Here is an 8,888-nt window from a genome sequence, read left to right as displayed (position 1 = left end):
AGAGTATCAGAATGGAGAGTGATGTGAGTGAGTGTGAGAATGAGTGTGTGTCTGACAGCAGCGACGTTCCGCTTTTTAACAGCAGTCAGAAAAGAAAAATGTTCACCGTAGATAAATTTAAATCCTTTTTACAACACACAAAAAATCAACAGCTGAAACTAAAAGAACACTTCCCAGATCTCGGTCTTTTTATTTCCTCGGCCAGACTCCACATGAGCCAGAGGGAGGAGTCTGGCCTCACAGACCAGGAAGTTTTTAGACTTAAGAAGCTGGTGCTCAGAGCAAAACGCCAACTAACTCGTGATGGAAAGGACAGCAATGTGTGTTTTAATTAATTTATTGTTTTCTGTTTTAAACGTGAACGGTGCGAGAGCGGAGACTTTACAGCGGCTGGTGGATGCTGTGGGGCCGGTACTCAACAGCTCCCAGGCCCTGGGCTCCCTGCTGGGGCTGCAGTCCACCCGGGTGGCCGAGAGGATCCGGAAGCTCTGGACCCAGAGGCTCTCCACACATGAGAGGGACCTCCTGAGGGCCGACCAGATGGGGGAGACCGAAAGAGACACTACAGACCCCTACCTGGAAACCATCCTGAGCCCAGGCCTGGGGGAAAAGACCGGACCCCTACTAACAGAAACAAACTAACACAAACAAACGATCAACATGAACTGTGTCGAAAGCATCCACCAGACCGGACTGAACCACAGACCCCCTACTGTGTGGTCCCGGAGGGGGGGAGAACTTGGACCCAGCCCAACCTTTTATCGTTTAACTGTGGTTTTTAATGTTTCAACGACATCCTCTGCACCGTCACCCACAATGAGCTCATTCCTTTTCCACACTTTTTAACAGACTGAGTTTTTTACAACAGCTTTTTTTGTGTGTATTTAATGAATAATAATGTATGCAGGTGTTTTGTAAAGTGTTTAAACAGACTGAGTTTTTATTAACATCAGCACTTATTTATTTAAATTATAATACAAGCAACGGTTTTGTAAAATGAAGAAAATGTAAATAAAGTGTTTTTGAAAAATCAAAAAAAAATCTCTCTCTCTCTCTCTCTCTCTCTCTCTCTCTCTCTCTCTCTCTCTCTCTCTCTCTCTCTCTCTCTCTCTCTCTCCTTCTGAACCCGTCTTTCAGCCCCGAATAGGAAGCAGATTTTTGGGATTCTTTTTTTTGTGTTAAAAAAACGTGTAGCCAACGTTTCATTTTCTTTTCCATAATTCATCCCATTGTTCAAGTCATGTTATCTGAATGTACGTTATCACAGTGTTTCATGTTTTTTTATGGTTTTCCAGCACTTTGGTTTCTTCAACCTTCCATCACCTTTGAACTCAGAAAGCTGCTGTCGATATGTTTCATCTCAGCGACGTTATCAAGAAGGACTATCGCACCCTGATTCTTTGAAAAATTAGTAATTTGCTGCGACAGTGAAAGGCAGCTTCTTTAAAAGCATTTGATTATCACATTTGTCAGACACCTAGATATGTTTTAAAGAGGTAAAATGAAAGACAAGTAACTATACTTTGCTGTGCACATATATAATGTATTAATAATTATAAGATAGTTGTTTAAGAGTGTCTCAGTATTGATTAAAGTGAAGCAATCACACGTAGGTTCAGAAAAGTGATTAATAATTAATAACTTCTTCTTAGACAATGTTCTAATGAACAGTCTCCAGTGCTGCGGCCGTTAAACAGCACTCCACATGAATTACCAAATTTTCCAAATAGGAACTTAAGACTCCTGAGACACTATTAGTTTCCTCTAATAGTATTTTCTGCTGTGAGGCATTAATCTGTGAGTGTCAGTGACGTTTCCTCTCTCTTCAAGGAGTCCCTGTGTGAAGGAATCAACTTTGACAGCTCCGAGGAAACTAGTGGCTGTGTCCGCTTCTGAGTGAAGATGAAAAGTCTTGTTCTTCACGACGCAAATTAAAGTTTGGATTCGATCTTGACTCTGAAGATGGATAGAAGTATTTTTGAACTACAGTTTTTGGAAATCGTGGTCAGAGGAGGATGAAGTCAAAGAAGAGTTTGTGTTTTAAAACCAGGCAACTTGGACACAGGGTCATTTTTTATTTCTTTATATCTGCAGTTTCTGTCTTTGTCTTTATTCTGCATGCTGAGGCTTTGACCTGGAGGCCTTATCATTAGTATCATAAACTCTTCTGCATGTGCACTACAAGAAATCTATCAACAAAACAACTCAACACAGTGTTTTACACAAGTGGCAACTAATCCTTATTGTACTGTAAATAATACAAAGCCTTACTGATCATTACATACACTGAGTATCAGCTCCTCTATTCTTCTCAATACAAGCACATTATTACGATAAAAATCTATTTCTACATTTGCAAACAGATCATGTTATAAAGTAGATGCTGTAAAAACTTTTTATAATATAAATCCGCTCTACTTATAGACAGACATTTGCACCTGTGATTGTTATCTGAAGCCATCGTGTGTTGTCTCATCTTATAGATTTGAGAGATTGTACTGAACAGGGTTCTGGAGGAAGATTCAAATGCTGTATAAAGATTTATCCCTCTTGTTATAGAAGCATTGTTGGAAAATACTTCACAGTACTTGACATATTGTCCCGGCAGTAGGTAACAGATTGAACTTTCTGTCTCGAGCTGCTGTTCACAATGTTTTTAATGTGTCTCAATCAGCTCTTAATGATACTTATTCATTATGTGTTCTCTGAAGGGATTTGTAGGTATTTTTGCTATTTTGTTGAGATATTTTTGAGATATAATTTGCTTTATTTGCTTCTTGCTAACGTTTAATTTCTTCTTGACTTTTCCTCAACATTGGTCTTTTTATTTACTGTTGTGCAATAGGAGTAAACTTGATGTTGGCTAATTATTAATAATCATGAAATATGATTATAAAAATAATAAAAGATTATTTATTAAAAATAATTAAAAAAAATGATAAGGCCATAACTTATCGTAGAGGGGCACCATCCTGGTAACAGGGACCAACGATATCAAGCTATAAATATCAGTCTCATAATGATAAATGTCAAATTAATAATGTCAATATTTTAATATTAACGATTACTTAATAAACAGTGAGGCTTCTAAGTTCGAGCACAGGCAATCATAATCCAGCTGTATTCACATACATATGCACAAATAATCACAGACTACAGATACTTTAATTACAAAAGGATTTATTAAAAAGGGGAAATAAAGTTATAATGTTATTCAATGATTCATCATTTTAACAAGCTCCGATATTTCAAAGATAAACACAGCAGCAGCACTTATCACAATTCAGAAAATACATGTAAACCTGCGGTCTACCTATGTATGTCTGTCTCTGTGTGTGTGTGTGTCTGTGTCAAAGTGTCTCTCTGTGTGTATGTGTCTATGTGTGTGTGTGTGTGTGTGTGAAATAAAGTTAGTGTTATTTAATGATCCATCATCTTAACAAACTCCCATATTTCAAAGATCACAACAGCACCAGCATTTATCACAATTTAGAAAACACATGTATTCACCTATGTGTATCTGTCTGTGTCTATCAAAGTGTGTGTGTGTGTGTGTGAGAGAGAGAGAAAAAGAAGGGGGCGTGGCGATGACGCAGTCACGTAGTGACGTCACATCTAAGATGGAGGCCGACAATGTTAGGCTTAAAACTACAAAACAAAATGGCGGGTTCGTTATGAATTTAGAGCCAGAATTGAGGGCCTAGAGATGCATAATCTCCAATGGCCGCCGGACCACGTGTGAGACACAAGGAGGAGGCAGAACAAAGGGTTCTTTGTTCTAGTTTAGTTTCGGCTTCAAAATGGCGGCCAGATGCGTTCAGGCCCTTTAAATATAGATTTAACTATGTTACATGAACTGTATTCTAAATACAGATCGGAACGGGTGTATAGGTCGGTTTAGAAGGAGAGAGAGAGAGAGAGAAGGCATGCAAGGAGAGAAAGAGAACGAAGCTCTTAAAAACACCGTTAGAAACAAGTTACATTTACTTTACCGCTCAGCACCCAAACGGCGTTGTGTGCTGAAGTCTGACGGTAAAATCTCTGTAAGGTTGTTCAGACGGGAACGAGTGCAGCCGGAGACGTTTAGTCACGGCGCTTAAAAACTGTTGCACAAGGCCGTAACCGGAAATCGGAAGTAGCCGAATCGTCGTGGCTAAACAATGAGACACGGAGGTCCCACAAACAAATACACTCAAATATTAAACAATACGCTACGTATCTGCCCAGATAATCAAGTCTCTTACTGTACCACCCTCGCGGTGTGCGTGCGCGTCGGTGGAATGTCCCGGGGGGCCAGTGAAATCACGTGGTCACTCGAGCGGAGCTCTGGAGCTCGGCCGCTGGACCGGAAAAGGGAGCGTATTCCTCGTGCTGCCTTGACGGAATGAAACTTCGTCTTCTTCTGTAACAGCGGAGAACGTGCTGTTTTACAGGAACGGAGTGGATTGCCTCTTACTCCTCAGCGGGATGAACGTCGCGCTTCTGCAGGGAACGGCTTTGTGGAAGCCGTTTGTGGGTCGTTGAAAAAGAAAAAGTCTGTGGAAGTGTCCGTCCAGCGGGGCACTTCCTGTTTCGGTCTTTCAAGTTAAAACAGCAAAGAGTCCTATCAGAAATAAAACTTCGACTGAGATAAAAGAAGAAAATGAAACGACTTCAAATAAAATGATATTAAACAAACGTCTAATCGCCTCCTTAGTTACTGAGTCGTGTAGTTAGGCCCCTGGAGGGTCTGGATACGACTTGAGCAGGGTGGAAAAGAGACAGATTTCTGTGAGGTCCCTTGCCTTATACCACCTGAGGACTTCCTGCTTCCTCAGGAAGTGGTCATAGGGTTCAGTTGGCTCTCAGCCAATGAGAATGTCAGGGTTCCGACCTTAGTGGGCGTTTCAGAGTCTCATTTAGGTTTTTGCAGAGCGGGCTGCAACATCTCCCCACCAGGACCTGCTGGAGGGGGGGCACAGTGGGGGTTCAGGAGATGCTTCCCCCACCAAGGCGAGGCTCCAGGCTGTCTAGAGAAGGTGTGAATTAAGAGTGAAACTGGTTGAACTGGTTTCAGCTGGGCCTTGTAGGCCTCAAGTATTTATAACCCATTGTTTGACGGTCAGCACTCTGGCTCTCCCCCAACATTACTAATGCAGAGTTTCATTGGATGACTGTGTCATGTTTGATCATTGATAAGTTATTGCCGTGCTCCAATCAGCCTCCTTGTGCCTTTTTAGCAGACGATAAAAGTGAGTTTCAATGAGTCTTGTTTTTTCTCAAAGAAATATCAGAGACAAATGAATCTGTGCATTCAAATGTTATTGATCATTTTTGACTTTCATTGTATTGTCCCTTGTTATATTAAAAACGCTGTCAATATTATTAAAGAACTAAATGAAATTAGATTTCGTGGCTAGTTTGCTTTGTTTTACCTTGTTTTATCAGCACAAGGCCCAAAGTGTCACGGAATGGAGAGGTTGAATGGAGAAGCTCAATGACTCAGCAGGTTGAATAGCAAATAAGAAAAAGGGAAAGTAATTCATTAAGTTGCCTATTTCTCTTATTCAGATTCATTATCAAATGGATTTGTAGATTACTCCCCCCCCCCCCCCCCCCCATTAGTAAACCATATAAGGGTGAAGGGCAATTAGCACTATGTGGCTGTGGAGTTGGACAGCTCATTGGCTTTCCGTTGACTCAGAGAACATATTAAAAGAAGCATTTATGTAGTTTTTTTAACCTAGAAAGAGAAATATTGAAATAAATAAGACAATCAAACCTGATGTGACCACTGACACATAATCCTCAGTTAAACAGAAACCACCACTGCTCAGTTTCTTTTCATAGATGTCGTGAAAATAAGATATTTCATCATTATTATCATTCTCATAGAGTTGCAACTACAAATTAAGGGAACACATTGTTTCATCAACAAAGGCACTGGAAAAGGAACACTGAGCTGAGCTTTACTCTTCTTGAAGCTGTGCCTAACAAAACACACCAGACAGCACCAAGTTAATACTTATTTCAAACTTTTGTAAACCGTAAATCAGATAGAACGAGACCCCTGGAACACGTTCACATTGACCGATCTATCATGACCAGAAAAACAAAAAAGTCTCAATTGCCGAGTTCCGACTTCACGTCAAACGTAAACAAACATGTCTGACTGTGAGAAGCTGATTAATTTGTCTCGTGAGGAGACAATTCAACTGTAGCCAGTGCAGCCTCCGTTCATACAGAAACAAAGAGGAGGAGGGCGACAACGCCATTATCTTTTTATTAGACTTTTATTCTTGGAAACACATGCAATACATAAAGGAGAACACACACTGTCATTGAATCTCACGAACCAAGAAACCATTGTTTAAAAACAAACATATTTAATCATATGAACTTGTTAAGAACACACATACATACTGGGCAAGGAAGAAACTTTAACCTTAAAATTACAAGAGGGACATTATGAAAAATAGATAAATTATGTAGAAATCTGTAGAAATAAGATATATAAACACATATCTTTCATGTTATTCAATGATTTATATTTTCTAGGGACATAAAACCTGTTAGTAGTTTATTTAAAACAGTGAACTATGAATATGTATACTATGAATATCTGCTGATAAATCCTAATAAATCTTTTGTTGCAAAGGTTGCAACTGAATCACTTCTCTCCTTTATGAATCCTCAGATGTCTCGTACAAGAGGACTGAATCTTAAATCTTTCACCACACTCAGATCAACTAAACGCTTTCTTTCTTGTATGAATCCTCATATGTCTATTTAGACTGTCCCTACGGCTAAATCTTTCACCACACTCAGAGCAACTAAACGGTTTCTCTCCTGTATGAATCCTCATATGAGTATTTAGATTGCCCCTTTGGTTAAATCTTTCGCCACACTCAGAGCAACTAAACGCTTTCTCTCCTGTATGAATCCTCATATGTGTATTTAGACTGCCCCTTTGGTTAAATCTTTCACCACACTCAGAGCAACTAAACGGTTTCTCTCCAGCATGAATCCTCATATGTGTATTTAGATGGCCCCTACGGATAAATATTTTACCACACTCAGAGCAACTTAACGGTTTCTCTCCAGCATGAATCCTCATATGTCTATTTAGATTGGCCCTATGGATAAATCTTTCACCACACTCAGAGCAGATATACGGTTTCTCTCCTGTATGAATCCTCATATGTCTATTTAGACTGCCCTTTCGGTTAAATCTTTCCCCACACTCAGGGCAACTAAACGGTTTCTCTCCTGTATGAATCCTCATATGTGTATTTAGAATGCCTCTTTCATTAAATCTTTTACCACACTCAGAGCAACTAAACGCTTTCTCTCCCGTATGAATCCTCATATGTCTATTTAGGTCGCCCTTTTGGCTAAATCTAGTACCACACTCAGAGCAACTAAACGGTTTCTCTCCCGTATGAATCCTCATATGTGTATTTAGACTGCTCCTTTGGTTAAATCTTTTACCACACTCAGTGCAACTAAAGGGTTTCTCTCCTGTATGAATCCTCATATGTGTATTTAGATGGCCCCTTGCTGTATATCTTTTACCACACTCAGAGCAACTAAACGATTTTTTTTCTGTCTTACATCCCACATCACTTAGAGGCTGTTCGTTGTTTCTTGTATTTAAACCAGTCTGAGTTTCCCTGGTCTCCATCCAATCATCCTCATTGTCTTCAGTCTCAGAAGAGTCTTCAGTCTTGTCCTCAGGACCTTGTTGTAAACGTCCATCAGGACCTGAGTTCCTGGCTGGTTCTGGTCCTCCACAGTCCGCTCTGTTCTCCTTCATCTCACTCGGATGAAGCTTTGACGATTTAGGTTTCTCTTGATCTTCTTCACTCTTCACAGCAACAGGAGTCAATGTGAACTTGATATCAGCCTCCTCCAGTCCTTGAAGCTGCTGTCCATCCTGACTGGTCCACGGTTCCTCCTGTTCCTCTTTAATGTGGGGGGGCTCTGGGTCCTCCTGGTCCACAAGGGGGCTCCACTGCTGCTCCTTAGGGGGAACCTCTTCTTTCTTCACCATCAGTTGCTGGACGTCTGCAGGACACACTGAAACACAAAAACACACGTTTATAATTTCAGAGTTTACTGAAGTGTTTTGAAAAACTTGTGTTGTGTCGTTTAATGTCGACTGTTGTGATTTTTGAACGATCACATTCAGGAAGTAGAGATGTTGAGGTTGTTTACAGTTGGTGTTACGACGCAGCTCATAAAGGAAGCAGCATAAAACAAAAGGTTTCTGGTAAAAAAAAGTTTTTCATTCACAGCAGCAGGTTTTTTGCACAGACTCATTCACAACAGCATTAAATCCTCATTATTCAGGTGAGAGGTGGAGCAGCCGGGTGCAGCAGACAGAGACAGGAAGTGGAGTATTAACTCCGCTGCTCGAGCTGATGCTAGCTTACGTTAGCCTGTGAGCGGTTCCTTCTCGATTATGGAAAAAAAAATTCATAATCACGATTATTTTGGATAATATTGAAATCACAATTATTCAAACGATTACTTTTGAGTTTGAAAATATGATGCATTTATTCAGTGTTTCGCTCCAAAAAAAAAGGCGGCTGCGTGCTTGAGAATGGCGCTGCGCGACCGCTACATTGTGTGGTGCTGCTCCTCTTCGGATTCTAAGAAACCGAGGTGTTCCCATACAAGAGAACTTTTTCTACCCTATTTGTCGATCAAGCGGGTCTGCCCTCCCTCTGCCATTTTCCACTCGTGGTGTTTTTTTTAAATACCGCCGGTCACCACACACACAACTCTCCTCCTTCACTTTACAGCTGCTTGAGAGTGAGAATTCAGGGAATTCCTTTAAATATTCAGTATAAGCCCAAGGAGCACGGTACTACAGCAAATATGATTGGCTGTTGGTGTTTCTTGGA

General features: G+C 40.5%; 1 pseudogene; it reads right to left on the bottom strand.

The window, feature by feature from the left end:
• Positions 1-6,649: 6,649 nt before the first annotated feature.
• LOC133000165 (gastrula zinc finger protein XlCGF8.2DB-like) lies at positions 6,650-7,704 on the bottom strand (annotated as a pseudogene).
• Between the last annotated feature and the right edge of the window lie 1,184 nt (positions 7,705-8,888).

The sequence above is a fragment of the Limanda limanda genome, chromosome 4 (genome assembly GCF_963576545.1).
Source record: "Limanda limanda chromosome 4, fLimLim1.1, whole genome shotgun sequence".
Taxonomy (NCBI): domain Eukaryota; kingdom Metazoa; phylum Chordata; class Actinopteri; order Pleuronectiformes; family Pleuronectidae; genus Limanda; species Limanda limanda.
Note: the sequence above shows the minus strand (reverse complement) of the source record. Positions and strands in the feature narration are given on the sequence as shown.